Below are 17,809 nucleotides of genomic sequence, written 5' to 3'. Positions count from 1 at the left end.
CCCAATCTGTCAACTCAGTTTCCGATTCATCATCAGGAGCATATTCACTGTCGATATCCTCAACCGGTGGCTCTACAGGTTGTTGAGTTGAAGAACGATGTCGCTTACCACCACGACCACCACCAGCCATGAGGAACACAATCACAAGCAAAAGTGAATACATTTTTGTTTTCGAAAGAGATCCCTGTTTCAACACGTTAAAAGAAAAACACAAATATCATTCAGTCTTTTTTTAAAAAAAAAACAGGAAAAACTAGAGAAATCTAGGGCCACATGGAAAATCCAAAGAAATGCATCAAGAGAATGAAGTAAAGCATGAAGGAATCGAGGATCACAAGAATATAACAAAGATCAACGTCAATAAACAAGAGACCCAACAAAAATTTCAGATCAAATCCTAACCAAAACATATTCTCGGAATAGGTATGTAAAAATAAGCCCTAAATCGAAAACTTACCAACAAAGCAAAGAAAACCAGTAAGGAGCAAAGCAAAATCCCTCTGGAGACCTAGGCAAGTCGTGGGAGAAGTCTCAGAGAAAAATGGTAAAGTAAGAGAGAGAGACCTGACCGAAAGGTTATAAACGATTGGGCGGAGGGACCGGTCCTTCAACACGGGAGACCGGTCCCCGTACCAAAAAAAAATGACCCCCCCCTTTTTTTTAAAAAAATTTCTATGAAAAATCTAACTTAACTCAGCATCAAAAATTAATCACGATGAGTTCCCAATGACATTTAATATAAATTTTATAAATATGAGAAACAAAGTCAATTTCAAAAATACTCAAAGTGTCAAGATTTGTTGAACCGAGAGATGCTTTAAATTCTGGATGTGTATACTTCGAAAATCCACATATCAGTCATGATCTAAAAGTTAATTGCATTGTATTGTCGTCAAAGTTGCCAAAAAGAGGAATAAGAAGATCCCATAGCCAGGAAATTAAGATAGTATGATCAAATTGAGTTATGCACGCTATTCGACGAGGGAGTGGCTCTTTGAGCATCTTTTCACAATCCACCTTATATCAACTATTATCATCTCCAAAGCACCTCATTTAAAAATTTTTTATTTATTTATTTATTTATTTATTTTTATATATATATATATTGCCAGACAGCCTCAGATATTTAGCCTTATTAAACAATAGAGATACTTTAAACAAACATGTGGTAGCTGCACACACTGACCGTACGACCGGGGTGGTAGCTCTTTCCTCCATGTGGTGGTAGTTTTCACACTCCCACAAGGGATGTAACTCTTTCCACATCTTTTTTTTTTTTAATATTAATCACCGGAAAGACTCCCCCTAAATTAGTGCAACCCCAAGCTGAAAATAGTATCAAAATTTCGAAGATAGGGAAATTGTTATTCATTTCATAGCTCATAATCAAACAAGACAAAAACAATGTTTAAAGTTCAAAGAATGAGATGTTGAATTTTGCAAGTTATACTAAAACAGAATTTGAATGAATCAATCTTCTCAAAAAAAAAATGACAACAGAGAATAAAATTGACATTGACCAAGCTAAACATATTATAAAACAATAAATATCATGTCATGGATATCTCAAAAATGATCATGCAAAACATGAGATATGCAAAAAGTTTGTGCAAGATCTATGGCCCATAGACTACATCTAGACTGAAGGATTCATACCAATAGCCTTTCGCAAATGTAGAAAACGTTTTTGATCTAAAGGCTTTGTCAAAATGTCAGCAAGCTGATTTTTAGTAGAAATGTATTCAAGATGAAGAACATTTGATTCGACCAATTCTCTTAAAAAGTGATATCTGAGTTCAATATGTTTTGTTCTAGAATGTAAAACAGGGTTTTTAAAAATATTGATTGCACTTGTGTTGTCACAAAGAATAGTAAGAGTGGTGGAAGGGATCCGATAGTCGCTCAGTAAGCTCTTCATCTACAACAACTGAGTGGAGCAACTACCAGCAGAAATATACTCAGCCTCGGCAGTAGATAGTGCAATACAGTTCTGTTTCTTGCTGTGCCATGCAACGAGACAATGTCCAAGATAGAAACAATCTCCACTAGTACTTTTCCGATCATCTGCAGAACCAGCCCAGTCTGCATCTGAGTATCCGATCTGTCACGCCCGGGTACCAGCGGAAGCATATCCGGTCGCGTGCACAGACCCGCCGTGTACACCACAACTCAAGTATACACAAGGCGTCTACAAACCATATAGTAAAAGCATATAATTCTAACCAGGTAATCAGAGCACGACTTAAAAGTTTAAACTTATACAATCCAAAACCTTAATACAGTAAATAAGAATATAGTACAATTTACAACAATGTAATATACATCTCTGTACTAAACTACATAAACTGGTGGAGATCGTCTAGTACACGTCCAAAAAGGCTCTAGCTAGTCGCAGACCCCTCGCCAAGAACCCTAGCCTTTCCCGCGGTGGAAGGCTCTGTGAAAACAACAACAAAGAGGGCGTGAGAACTATTAAACAATAGTTCCCAGTGGGTAAGCCGCCGAGAGTGGCGAAGTACACCACTAGGTCAACTGTGGCATGAGTAGATAGCAATAAATAAGCGAGTAAATGCAGATAATACAATAAGCAATTATATGCAACAGATATGGAAGTAAACTACTCATGCTATTTGCTCAACCATAAATAAATAACAATAGATTGCAGGTATCAGTTATCATGATAGATTCTATCAATCATATTACTTGACAATTTAACCAAACATATATCAGAATGTATGCAAGATAATTCACTTTACTGAAATTACAGATGATATCATGTAATTACCTTGTTCCATAGCAAGAAAGAGACATAATGTCATTCATTATGTTGCTAACCAATCATGATGTCAACTTCTAGATTGTTCATCACTAAGCTCACTTTAGATGTCAACTTTCTAGTATGTTCATCAATAAGTTCACTTAACCCAAGACATATAGTAACTTTACTACTCTGTCCAGCTAAGGTCAAAGTACTTGACATAACCCAATTTCCAACGGACTTACACAAGGTAAGTTCAAGCCGCGCCGTGCCTCATGGCCCCGTGGTAGTCAACATCCCCACTCTAGGAATGAGCCTCCCCCACGGCATTCCGTTTCGGCGCTCACTTCGTACATTTGCGAGCATCTGTCGCTAAGCTGTTCGGGAGTGCTGGCTTGGGGGGGAGCGACCCCGCAAGCGTGTGCAAACGCGCACAATGGCATGCAAGCCGTAGTCCAAAGTACCAGTCTCACAACAACATCATGTCCCTGACATGGAATCTCAACTCAAGCCACTCCGGAACGCGGGGCTTGGGGGGGCGCGACCCCCGCAAGCATGTACGAAAGAGCATAATGGCATGCTAGCTATAGTCCAGGGTACAAATATCTCAACAGCATCATGTCTCTGACATGGAATCTCAACTCGACCCAAGGTCGGAACTATAGTACCCAGTCACTATCAACAACTTGTTGACAAGATTCTACGAGTCGTTACGATAACTTAACAAGTTAAAGCTTTACATCACACTAGTGATTCTATCAGGCTATACCTGGTCAGTCACTCACAATTTCTCACTACTCCTTACACATAAGGAAAGTGGTTTACTAAGGTTATGTTCATAGACTCATGGCACATATCCTGTAGTCCAATATAAATCTCTACTTGACTATACAAGTATGTTATCATATCCAAATCTAGTTATTTACTAGATTATATTTAGTTGAATAATCATTCAAATTATGCCATCGTATGAAAGTCTAGTTACTTACTAGAACATATACCATAATACAAGTCTGTCATGTGAAAGAAGAAACTAACAGGGTAATGCAAGCAAGTAAAACGAGCGATAAAACACTCTTCACATGATCTCTATGCCATTCATTCTACAATTAGGAATGCATATGCCAAACAAAGGCCTTTACCTGATCTTTCAGAGTATAGCAATTATACATACTATTGCATAGCTCATTCCTAAATGCATCAATCTCTTTGTTGTTCAACAGAACTAATTAGTCCATTCACGAACTTACCACTCTATCCTTGTGGATAACAACAAGCCAAAATTGCATATGCCAGCTGCCAGTATCATAAATCCATAGTACTTAACAGGTAACCATGTAGAATGGACAAGTCATGAATCTTTCATTACCATTTACCGATGCTATCATATCCAATATGATCTACACATCAATGCATGTCGCAATGCCCGGAACTATATAAATATTCACATGAATATGGAATAACTTCAACTCAGATGTCAAAGGAGACATAGAGGAAATTCACCCATTTCGGGAAGGTCCGACCCACCTATAAACGATGCCTTTTGTCGAGTTCACGTAGCTAAGCGATCCGGGTATTCCAGCTTCTCAGATTGACAAGGCTCCCAATGCTCGTCTTAAAACCAACTCAAATGTGTCCTGAAATGCATCACAATTGGGTCTCAAGCCCACTGCGAATTAACAACAAAAATCATATTGAAATTACGACTAAAAGTCTAATTTCGGCAATTTCCTCAGTGATACTAATTTGTGGCTTAATTCCCTGTTTAGGGTTCAGTTTAATACCTCAAGTTTAGCCTCTAAAGGCTCATTGATGTCAACCAAAGATGACCCAAAGGTCGGCTGCGCCCTCGCTGCGAACAACACCAAAACGACATCAATAAGCTTATATACAAGCTACTATAGTCGAATCCTTGTGCAATTAGCTTTCTAACTGAAATTCTTGCTTACCCCAGGTTAGAACACTTTCTAAACCAGTCCCCAAGGTCACCAATTTAACTCAAATTAATTCGGAACCCTGCTGCAAACAAAGAATCCCAAACTACATCATAACTTCACTAATATCATCAATATCATCATTAAAATGGAAAAAGAGGTTATTGTGTACCTCCAAGGCTTCAAATCTGACTTTGGGGTGAAGAATTACAGCAAAACCGTTCCTCAATTACAGTTCAAAACCATCTCAAACCAGCAAGTAGCAAGAATAACGAATCAACATCGAAAACTATCACGAATCTCAAACTAGAAAGAAAAACTAGCTTGTTTACCTCACTAAACCTCAACTCAACTTCCCTGTGAGTTGGAGCTGCGAAAATACCTCCCATGCGAGTCCTTTCCACCCACTCGTAGCTGCTCCAAAGTCCACAAACCAGCTAGCGCGACGAACGGCGAGAAATAGGCGCAAATCGACGATTTCTACTCGAAGAGAGAGAAACCCTAGAGAGAGAAAGTGGGAAAGGTACAAAGCCCTTCCTCTGAGCTTTAGCACACTCCAGCAAGCATCCCTGGTCGTGCTGGACTGAAATAGATAAGAACAAGAGGTGAAAAGACCAAAAGACCCTTGCTGCCACGTTTCTGCAAGTCTATACCGGTACAAGGTGATGGCTGTACCGGTACAGCAAGCAGAAAAAATGCTGTTTTCGTCCGTTCCATGCACTTTTTTTTGCTTTTAACCCTCCAATCACTCTCTAACTTGTCCATAAACTTGTCTAAGCCCTTAAGAATATGTAGGGTAGTTTCACATACCATTTTCCATATTCGAACTTCGTAATTAACCAATTTCAGAGCATTGCAATAGAATAATGCACTTGCAATGCACTTTTCCATTTCCAGTTATCTGCTTGCTCCAGTAATTTGTTGAAGCCCCTCAACAATCCTACAACAGTTGTAGAAGAGTTCGAATCACTATTCCAACCCTCAGATTCACAGTTTGCCAAAATTCAGTGTATTACACGATCAGATCAAGAGATGTTCCCATAGGATACCAGAGCCCATAAGCGGTTGTACCTTTAACGTACCGAATGATTCTTTTAACCGCTTTCAGATGAACTTCCTTAGGATTAGCTTGATAACGAGCACAAATTCCAACACTGAAAGCAATATCTGGTCTACTCGCAGTCAAGTACAATAGGCTCCTAATCATGCTTCTATATTGTTTCTTATCCACACTCTGTCCTTCCGAATTCAATCCAAGTCCTTTGTTACTTGTACCCATTGGAGTGTCAAAATCCTTTGCATTGTCCAAGCCAAATTTCTTAACCAAATCTTTCGCATATTTGGATTGACACAAATGAATTCCATCCTTAGATTGTTTAACTTGAAGTCCAAGGAAATAATTAAGCTCCCCCATCATTGACATCTCAAACTCGCTTGTCATCAAATTTGCAAAATCATTGGCATCCTTATCTTTAGTTGCCCCAAAGACGATGTCATCTACATAAATTTGTGCCACAATGAAATTGTCCTTCAAGTGTTTTACAAAGAGAGTTCTATCCGCTTCCCCTCGGTTGTAGCCTTTTTCCAAAAGATATTTTGTCAAGCGCTCGTACCATGCTCGCGGAGCCTGTTTTAGTCCATAAAGTGCCTTTTTTAGTCGAAAAACGTGATTTGAAAATTTTGAGTCGATGAAACCTTTCGGTTGTTCAACATAGACTTCCTCTTTTAAAAATCCGTTTAGAAATGCACTTTTAACATCCATTTGAAAAAGAGTGATTTTAAAATGGCAGACAATCGCGAACAAGATACGAATTGATTCAAGACGAGCAATCGGGGCGAAGGTTTCATCAAAGTCTATTCACCCTTGCAAATTGCGAGGTTCAAGTGTTCGATGTGTATTCCGAACTTTTCCACACTTGGTGGAGGGCCGTCGATGGTATACCGGCCTAAAAGTTCGATCTCGAGAATTTTGGCAGAGTCCTGAGAGTTTTTACTCTCGGGGACCGGTCCCTGATAGGAGAGACCGGTCCCCCAGTGAACAGTGCTGCGCAGCCGGCGAAGCAACCGGTCCCTGGCAATCGAGACCGGTCCCCGAGCGCGTCTGCGTGGGGAGAGACTGGTCCCGCGCAGGGAGAGACCGGTTCCCGAACGTTGGATTTTCGGGGGCAGGCTGAGAGACCGGTCCCAGGTCGGGGAGACCGGTCCCTCTGGGCGAAAACTGCCCAGACCGGGCTGATGTAAATTTGAGTTTTTGAGGGGCCTAAGTGGATTTTGTTACCTTAGAGGCTATAGGCAGCCTCTCCTCCCCTCTCACTCTCATTTTCTCTCCCTCACACTCTTCCTACACTTCTAGAGAGAGAAAGGGAAGGAGAAGAAGGAGAAGAAGAGGAGAAGGAGCTTGCATAGAGGCCTTGGAGCATCATCTTCTTCCTCATTTTCCACCTTTGGAGGCTTGGAGCATGCGGTTGGAGCCTTGTGGAGGATCAAACTCCAACCCTACTTGGTTTTGAGCTTGGATTGGGGCTTCTCTTGAGGTTGGTAGCTTGTAATCCCCATTTGTTACATGCTTTCCTAGGTTTTACTAGATGAAACCCTAGATTTTGGGATTTAGGGTTTATTTTGGGGGTTTTTGAATTTGGGGGCTTTGGAACCAAATTGATGGGTTTAGAACCTTTGTTTAGGTTAGATTGGAAGGACTCTAACTCCCATTTGGAGATCGTGAGAGCCTTCTTCGCAATCGGTAAGTTTTCTCCAACCCTAGCTTGAGGAGCTTAATGATTGAGCTATTTGCTCTTCGTTTCGTTTGGGTGACCCTATTTTTGATGTTTCTAGGGTACTAGGAAGCTTGTGGATACCTTCGTTCGGCGAAACGAAGAAGTCGATTTTGGTGGGTTTGACTTCATGAAAATGGGGCGAAATGGCCCCTATGCCTTCTAAACTTTTTATAAAGTATTTTTGAATGCAAATTCATGCTAAACATGATTTATATGAATTTTGGAGCACTTAAAATGCATGCCTTGTGTATTATGAAAATTTCACTATATAGTAGAGCTATATGAGTAGAATGCATGCATACGGGAAAAGTATCTATTGTGCAAGTGGAAAATACATCTCTTATGAGGATTATGACTTGGAATATGCGCTTTGGAACATAGTTGCCATACTTTGACATAGAGAACAAGAGTGTCATAGAAAGGGCATTTGAAACTAGTAAACTATGAAACTGCAACATAGAGAAATATTGATAGGCCACTACTTATCCGCTACATTCCATGTTAGAGACATGATGACATAGGGATAGGCCATTAGAATACTTGACACATTCCATGTTATTAGACATGAGGACTTGGTACTTGCGACAGATCGTTTGACTACTTGCCATTGTGCTCATTCGCACATGCTTGTGAGGGTCGCTCCCTACAAGCCGGCACTCCGGAGATAGCCATCGCGATTCATATTCGCCGTGCGGGATTGGGCGCCGAAGTGGATTGCCGTGGGCCAGGCTCATTCCTAGGGTGGGGATGATGACTACCACGGGGCCATTAGGCTCGGCACCAGCCAGACAGCCTACGGGTGGGTCTCAGGGCCATAGACAGCCTTCGGGTGGGTCTCTTCAGATTTGACTTTGAGTATTCATTATGACATGTGGATAGATGATGACTTAGTGTACTACTTGGACATTGACTAGAATAGTAAACAACGGAACTTTACTATTTCGCATTGTGAACGTTATGATAACTGGAGACTTTTACTTGATGCATAGTTGCTTTCATACTTATGCTATTTATGCTAAGTAGAGATATCATGTTGTAGTAAGTTACATTTTACTTACCTTTTGCTTTTCTACATTTATAGTCACTGACATCTTTTGTAGCTTTGGGCCTTGTGGTGCATTCACTAAAGTCAGTAATTGCCCACTGGGAACTATTTTTAATAGTTCTCACCCCCTGTTTTATGGTTTACTTTTCAGAGCCTTCGGCATCGGCGGAGGCACGGGATCGCGGCAAGGGGATCGCTTAGCTAGCTAGCGAGGAGCGGTACCTTGCCTAGGTGGTTTTCTCTTTCTTTTTGTAGTTGAGAGAGTGAGAGATTTTTGTATCCATGTATAGAGACCACCTATGTATCTACCTATAGCACTTGTATCTGGGATTTTCTTGTATCACTTTATGTTTTTATTTAGTGGACTTATAGCTTTACCCTTATCCTTTGTTGTAGCATTTAGACATTTATTATACTCTGATACTCCTAGATGTCTTTTATTATTGCTTTTATTATTGTTGTTCTTAGACGCCTTATATGTTTTAGACGTATGGCGGGTCTGGGCACGTGCCGGGCGGGCTTCCGCTGGGTCCCGGGGCGTGACAGTAGCCTTGAGCAACAAGTCTCGCTTTGTTTCGAATAATAGTACCATCCTTATTTTTCTTATTCTTAAAGATCCATTTGGTACCTATTATGTGTTGTTGCTCAGGACGCGGCACCAATTCCAAAACATCATTACGCGTGAATTAACCAAGTTCATCTTGTATAGCATTAATCCAATATTCATCGAGAAGGGCTTCGTCAACATTCTTTGGCTCAACTAAAGAGACATAACAAGCAAATTCACACTGAAGTTGTCTCCTAGTTTTCACACCAGTAAGAGGGTCTCCAATAACATTTGACAATGGGTGATCTTTCACAGGTGTGAGTTCAGAAGAGGTGACAGGGGTTTCAGATGAATCATGTGATGCAATAGTATCAACAATTTCAACAGATTTATCAGGCACAGAAGTTTCATCATTCACAGGCAAGTTAAACGGAGAATCATTATCATCATCACTCATCAAAGCATTCGAAGAACCATTCACAGAAGATCCTACTGAAGAAGCTTCATCTACTTTTATATTGATGGATTCTATCACCGTCTTAAAACGTAAATTGTACGCACGATATGCACGACTAGAAGTAGAATACCCAAGAAAAATTCCTTCGTCACTTCGGGAGTCAAATTTTCCAAGATTTTTACGATCCCGAAGAATAAAACATTTACTCCCGAAGATACGAAAGTATTTAATGTTTTGTTTTCTACCAATCCACAATTCATACGGAGTGTTTAAAGTACCCGGGCGTAAATAGATGCGGTTAATCACATAGACAGCTGTGTTAACTGCTTCAGCCCAGAAGTGTAGTGCAACTTTCTTGCTATGAAGCATAACACGTGCCATCTCCTGAACAATCCGGTTTTTTCGTTCAACCACTCCGTTCTGTTGTGGTGTATAGGGAGCAGAGAATTCATGTTTGATGCCTTTTGAAACACAGAAATCAACAAATTTTGAATTTATGAATTCTCCCCCTTGATCACGTCGAATGCGTACAATTTTATCATTCTTTTCATTCATAAGACGAAAGACAGATTTCAGAAAATGAATCAAAAGTATCAGCTTTTTCACGTAAGAAGGCACTCCAGACAAAACGAGTAAAATCATCAACAATAAGCAGGATATATCGTTTTCCACCCAAACTTTGAATCCTTGAAGGTCCCATTAATCCATGTGAAGTAACTCTAATGGTTTAGATGTCCCTAAGTGGTTCAAATTCTTATGTGTGGCTCTAGTTTGTTTTCCCAGTTGACAACCCCCACACACAGTATTCTCCTTGAAGTCTATCTTAGGTACACCTCTAACTGCCTCCTTCTTAGTTATGTTAGATAGTTTCTTAAAGTTCATGTGACCTAGTCGTTCATGCCATAACGTTTCAGTTTCTAATGTCGCTAGGTTACAATGTTCAGTTGAAGAACTAGGAACTACATAACAGTTATTCTCAGATCTTATTCCTTTTAAGAAGATATCATCATTACGAGTCATAGTGCATTCTTTGTCAGAAAATTTCACAGAGTACCCGTCATCACACAACTGACTTATGCTTACGAGATTTGATTTGAGCCCCTCAACGTAAAAGACATCATTCAATGTAGGGCCATCTGAGATAGTGACAGTTCCTTTTCCAATAATTTTTGATGATCGACTATCTCCAAAAACAAAAGTCCACCGGAAATTTTATTTAAAGAGGTAAACCAATTTTTATTACCAGTCATATGTCATGAACAGCCACTATCCAGATACCACGAAGTGTTGTCGTAAGCATGAAGCGAAGTGTGAATAACAAGGCAAGGGAAGAGTTCACCTTTGCGCACCCAAACCTTACGTGTTTTGGGTTGCGTCGGCCGATTTGTTTGAGACACGCATTGCTTGTTGACGATTTGTGTAGTTCTTTTCTTCGGATCATTCTTCTTAGGCATCCACGTTTGTTTTGCCTTTGTCTTTGGTTCTTTCTTCTTCAATTGTTCCATCGGTCTCCGAATCATGTGTGTTGTAGTATTTTTCGGCTTTTGTTTGCAAAATTTCTTCACATGACCTACAACACCACAAAGATGACAAGTTTTGTTAGCAAAAGTATTCTTGGGGGGAACAAACTTACCATAAACCTTAGGAGCCGGTTTTGTCGAGTGTTCGTCTACTTTCTTCATCACTTGATCGACATACGTCCGTTCGTATCCAAGCCCGAATTTGTTGGTTTGACCGAGTCCTAACATCTTATTAAGTTTGCTTGACCCGGACGAAAACTTGTTCAAGTCCGATTTGAGTTGAATGATAGTCTTGGTAAATTCCATGTTGGATTCTCTTGCTTTCGTGCATTGCTTGGTGAGAAAGTTAATGTTTTCAACCAAAGTTTCCTTTTCCTTCTCAAGCTGTGCACACTTGTCTAGTAAAGAGTTATATGACTTGGTCAAAGTGTCCTTTTCTTGCTCCAGACATTTTGTCAATGACTCTAATCTCGTATTATCTTGGTCCAGATCATATAATCTTCGCCTCAGCTTCTTGTTGTGTTTTGCTACTTTCTTTGATTCAATGGCAAGTTGATGATATGCGGCGACCATATCTTCTTCTTCAGATTCTTCATCCGTTGAGTTTTTCGTAGAAAATTTTTCATGCATAGAAATTGAGTCAGTTGATGCTAAACACATAAAAGTAGAATCTTGTGCAATAAGTGCCGTGGCATTAACGTCATCATCACTTGAGGACGATTCGTCAGAAGAGGACTCATCCCAAGTAAGGGCTTGCATCGCTTTCCTTTTCAAAGACTTTTTGTTAGGACAATCTGATGCAATATGACCAAATCCCCTACACTTATAGCATTGAATTTGACCTTCACTACTTTTCTTTTCTTTTGAAAAATCTTTTTGAAAGTTTTCCGATTTTTTAAACTTTGAAGAAGAAGAGGAAGAGGAACTCCCTTTTGATTTGTTTGGCTTGGAGGAGGTTGGCTTAGAAGAAAACTTTTTTCTAAAATTTCGACGGAACTTCTTAGTCAAAAGTGCCATTTGCTTCTTAAATTCTTCCAAGGTTACGTCTGAGTCCGAGTCCGATGAAGAAGATTCCACATTGCCACCTTTCGTTGATTTTAGTGCCATACCTGAAGCTTTAGAAGACAACTTGGAAGAAGATGAATTAGCAGGAAAAGTCATTTCATATGTTTGAAGTGCACCAACTAATTCATCTACTTTTAGTTCATCCAAATGTTTTACCGTTTCTATGGCCGCAACCTTAGGACGAAAACGTTCGGGAAGGATTCTCAAAATCTTTCGAACAATTTTTGGTTCAGAAATTTTTTCACCCAAATTAGCACAAGTATTGACAATATCTTGAAGACGAGTGTAATACTCGGTAAAGGTTTCATTTTCTTCCATACGAATAGAATCAAAACGACTAGTCAACATTTGTAATTTCTGAACCTTTACCAAGCTTGTACCCTCATGAGTGATTTGTAAAGTGTCCCAAATTTCTTCGGCGGTTTCACATGCCGATACTCGTGAAAATTCAGTTTGGTTCAAAGCATTGAACAAAGCATTGATACCCTTCCCATTGAACGAAGATAGTTCATTTTCCTCTTTTGTTCACTTATTTCTAGGTTTCGGACCGGTAACATTCTCGACAACTTCAGTAGGATGTTTCCACTCGAATTCAATGGCTTGCCATACCCGTTCGTCGATGGCAATAAGAAACGCCCTCATACGGACTTTCCAATAAGTGTAGTTAGTGCCATCAAAGAGAGGGGGTCGATTAATGTTACCGCCCTCGGCCATAATTTACAACCTATACCCGCTCTGATACCACTTGACAGATATGGATCCCGAGGATCTAAAAGGTGAAAACACCTAGAGGGGGGTGAATAGGTGTAAACGGAAAAAAAAACACTAAACTCGATGCGAATATAATGTAAATGCGGAAAATAAAATCAGCACACCGAGAATTAACGTGGAAAAACTCCAAATCGGAGAGAAAAACCCACGGGACCGATCACACAAAGAAATCCACTAAGAAAACATGAGTACAAGTGATTTATCAAAAAATACAAGACTCAAAATACCGAATCCTCGTTGTAGATTGTCTTTGCCAGTCCTCGATTGCTTGGAATCCTCCAACCGATTACACTGCAACTCCTTGCAGCCGCACACGCCTCGATTTCACGAAACGCCCACCGAATCCACGGTCTTCACACGAGATCCACGCGCTAACGCTCCATCCGAAGCTCGTAGGGATTTAACAATTTGTGGTGATTTAAGATCTTTGATAGCACATATAATATGAGGAGAAATCCAAACTAAAACATCACCAATTTGATCCTTAAAGAAGTTTTGAATCAAAATCAAAGAATCAAATTGGTGATCTAAAGCTTGATGTTTAAAACATAGATCGAAACTCCGAATCAAGCCGTTAGGGTTTCTAAAAGGTTATTTTTCTCAACTCCCGTCATATGGAGATCCTCATATCATATTTATAGGTTTAGAAGACTTCTAGATAGATTAGGATTCCAAAAACTCAACATTAAAAACTGACGACGGTCTTAGGGTCCGGTCCTCCCGAAGAGACCGGTCCTTGGGGGACCGGTCCTCCAAGGTGAGGTCCGGTCCTTCGCTGCGTAGCTGTGAAAACAAGCGTACAGGGACCGGTCCTTAATTTAGAGACCGGTCTCTCCCTGCGCAACAAGTAAAACCTCGTACGGGAACCGGTCCTCAAGATTAGAGACCGGTCTCCCAAAACTTCTACGCAGAGAAGCTTGATGGGTTCGGTCCCTCTGATCAAGGACCGGTCCCTGACCCCTGAGAAATTTTGAAAACTTTAGTTTGATAGGATAAATAGAAACCAAGTCTTCTAAATACCTTTTGACAATAAAAACTCACCACAAATTATTCATAATCATACCTGAGATCCCAAGGGTCTTTGATTGTCAAACTCCAATTCTTTCTTCAACCTTTGTCTTCTGAACCTTCGAGACTCCGACCAAAACTCCATGAAAATCGCCAACTTAATAAAATCCTTAACACGAACCTGTTTAGGTAAGCTAGATAACACGATTTTTTAGATCCATAAAAGCTGTCGGGGCATTAGTAAGCCCGAACGGCATAACTGTGAACTCATAGCGTCCATACCGTGTTCTAAGAGTCGTCTTCGATACATCCTCGGGTTTGATCTTTAACTGGTGGTATCCCGACTGCAAGTCTATCTTTGAATACACACATGATCCTTGAAGTTGATCAAACAATTCGTCAATCCTCGGCAACGGATACTTATTCTTGATCGTGACTTTATTAAGTTCACGATAGTCTACACATAGGGGAAGTGATCCGTCCTTTTTCTTGACGAACAAAACTGGTGCTCCCCAAGGCGAGACGCTCGGTCTAATGAAGCCTTTGTCCAGCAGATATTGTAGCTGTGCCCTCAGCTCCTTTAGCTCTGCCGGTGCCATCCTATAGGGTGCTTTCAAGATTGGGGTAGTCCCAGGGGCGAGATCTACCACAAACTCGATCTCCCTATCCGGTGGCATACCCGGTAGCTCAGCTGGAAACACGTCCTGGAACTCTCACACCACTAGAATATCCTCAATCCTAGGGGTGTCATCATCACCCCTCAGCACAACACTAGCGAAAAAGGCTACACCACCTCTGTTGATCAGCTGCCTAGCTCGAGACGAGCCGATCGTCATCGCAAAAAGCGAACTCCGGCATCCATGCACAAAACACCACCTCAGTCTGCCCCGGTTCTCTAAAAGTAACCGTGCGATTCTTACAATCGATTGTGGTATAATACTTAGTTAGCCAATCCATGCCCAAAACCACATCGAAACCCCCCAGTTTGCACAAAGCTAGCAAATCCACAGGAATAATCCAGTCTCCTATCCGAACAGGGCAATTGGGGCAAAACTCTCGAATATCCAGAGTGTGGTCGGGTACTACAACATGTCCCGGATACAACAAAGAAACCAATGGGATGCCATGCAACACGGCAAACAGCCGATCTATAAATAAATGCGATGCACCGGTATCAAATAATGCACGAACTCTAATGCCATCAAGTAAAATGATACCTGCAACCACATCCTCGGCTGCTGCCGCCTCCTCGGTCTGAGCGGCATACATGCGCCCACTCGGGGCCTGTCGAGATCCCTCGCTCTGTCGCTGGACGGAGGACCGCCCAGGTTGGTACTGTGCCGATGGAGTCCCCTGGCTGGCGGCTGGTAGAGGCGGCGCCTATGCAGATATTGGTGCCGGTGACGAGCCCCTCGGGCACTCAGTTCGGATGTGATCCTCTTGGCCACACTGGTAGCACCTGCCCACCCGCTGTGGACACTGCGGTGAAAAGTGGGGACCACCACAGATCACACACTAGGAAGGCCGGCGATGATCAGAACCTCCACGGTGTGTCGCTGAGCCACGCCCACGCTGTTGGCTCCTAGGTTGCTTCTGCGGCCTCCTAGAGTGCGTCTGGCTCGCTCCCTCAGCCGTGGGCCTCTGACTCTTACCTTTATCCATGCCTTCTCGTCGCTCTTGCAAATCTGCCGCGCCGCTTTCCACAATGAGCGGGCAGTTCACAACCTCTCAATAGGTTTGGAGGTTAGAGGATTGCACGAACCGAAAAATCGACGGCCGCAACCCTCGCTCGAAGATGCGGGCCTTGTCCGCGTCGTCCCGCACGATGAAAGGCACGCAATGCAGAAGCCGAAAAAACTTTCTTTCGTACTCGGCTACAGTCTGGTCTTCTTGACGCAAGTGGCGCAAGTCCTGCTCCATCTTCCTCTTGACGCTGGTCAGGAAGTAGTGCGCCAAAAAAAGCTCCTTGAATGTAGCACACTGGACCTTTGCAAATTGCGAGGTTCGAGTGTTTGGACAGTGTCCTGAGTTTTTCCAGATTTTCTGGTGGGTTGTTGACAGTGTTCCGACCTATGGCTCGTATCCTGAGAATTGTGGTTTAAAGCTGTGTACCAAAACCTGAAAAATCGGATTCTTGGCCACCTCTCGGGTAGCCTTCAGAGGGTCTTGTACCGGTACAAGGTTGGTGGTTGTACCGGTACAAGGTTGATGGTTGTACCGGTACAGCCACCGGGCTTGTACCGGTACAGAGCCGCGGAACCCCCCCAACCCGAGCCTCGGGTTGAAGCTTTTCGTGGGGCTTGTACCGGTACAAGGGCCCGTGTACCGGTACAAGGTGGCAGAATTTGAGCAGTTTGAACTGCAGGGGTGTTTTTGCGATTGTGGGTCTCTTATATCAGNGGAGATGGTGGCGCGAAAAAGGGTAAAAGGTCGCACCTTTCCGAGGTGATGGAGCAGTCGCTCGGCGATGAGGGAGATGAGGACGATGATGGAGCAAACGGCGGCGACGATCCACGTGGGGGTGTGCTCGAGCTTCATTTCGCCCCCGATCGCTCCCCCTTCGCCGCCCCCTCCTTCCGCCATTGTTGCGGCAACGGTGGTGGGGATATCGAAGGGGGAATTGGTGCCTAGGGTTTTGAGAGAGGAGGAGGGGGAAGGGGACGCGCAGGGAACGCGGAGAGGAGAGTGGGGTGAAGGGAAAGAGGAGGAAACAGGGGAGTGTGTGTACGTAATAGTGTGGAGACTCGAGAGAGAACCGTTTAAAAGAAAAAAGAAAAAATAAAAGATTTTTTTCAAAAAAATCATTATTTACTTATTTATTGGACTAAATAAATGTACAAGAGAGTGTAAGATTTACATACTTTTTATGTAATATTTGGTTCTTAAACTATTCTCAAAAAAATATTTGGTTCTTAAATAAGGGTGAGAATAAGTTCTTGTTCCTCTCTTTGTTTGATTTTTTATATCCGAAAACAACAGTTCTTGGGTCTCTGAAATAAATTGGTATAATAATCTGTCACGCCCCGGGACCGGCAGAGGCCCTCCCGGTAGCGTGCCCAGACCCGCCATATGTCAGCACATATAAGGCGTCTACAACAACAGCGAAAAATAAAGCCAAAAGAAATCTACATCTAGAGATATCAGAGTACAGATAGATCTATAGTCTATAACAAGGTAAAAGAGGTATACTAAAGCAATAAGAGTGAAACATATCGATATACAATATCAATCCAAAAGGTTCACAAAAAGGTGGTCTCTAGTACACTGGTACAGCTCTCAACCTCTCCAAAATAAAATACATCGAGAGGTAGACCACCTAGAACTCGTCACTCGCTGAAAAGCTAGCTCGAAGTAACGCCCTTCCCACGGTCCCTAGCCTCTCCCGGCGTGGAAGGCTCTGAAAGAAATCATAAAACAGAGGACGTGAGAACTATAATTTATAGTTCCCAGTGGGCAATTACTGACCTCAGCTCATCGCACCACTAGGCCCCAAAGAGAAAGAGTAAGTCTAAAAAGAGAACAATAATAATGAATAATTGTATTTGTGAAAGCATATTTAAAATGCTAAGATACTACATGGTGTCAATTAAGATGCACATTTATCTCATGATGAACAAGTATGTCTCTACATGACCACAAGTAACAATTATGATTTGCTTTATGAAATTATGAAGATCATGCTCTACTATGGTGAACAATGTTTACATGAATGCAATAAGCAACATCTCCTAGCATGCTACATGTGCATACGTATACTCAAGTGCCCAACACTATACTAGGAGCAAGTCCAAGTAATCCAACTACTACACTCTATCTAGTAGTTACTATAAACACTCAACACTGTGTCGATTTCCATTTCCAATTAAAGACCTACCAAAGGTAGTCCAGCTTGTGCCGCCTAAGTGCCTATGGTAGCCCAACATCCCTACT

At 41.9% G+C, this 17,809-nt stretch overlaps 1 long non-coding RNA gene across 1 annotated transcript; it reads right to left on the bottom strand.

The window, feature by feature from the left end:
* Window positions 2,400–5,334, bottom strand: LOC109725153. Its single transcript, XR_002220202.1, has 6 exons — window positions 5,025–5,334; window positions 4,865–4,938; window positions 4,708–4,774; window positions 4,543–4,610; window positions 4,286–4,395; window positions 2,400–2,437 (listed from the first exon to the last, which is right to left on the bottom strand). It is a non-coding gene; the product is annotated as an uncharacterized LOC109725153 (long non-coding RNA).

The sequence above is a fragment of the Ananas comosus genome, linkage group 19, assembly GCF_001540865.1.
Source record: "Ananas comosus cultivar F153 linkage group 19, ASM154086v1, whole genome shotgun sequence".
Lineage (NCBI taxonomy): Eukaryota > Viridiplantae > Streptophyta > Magnoliopsida > Poales > Bromeliaceae > Ananas > Ananas comosus.
This window is presented reverse-complemented; position numbering and strand designations above follow the sequence as displayed.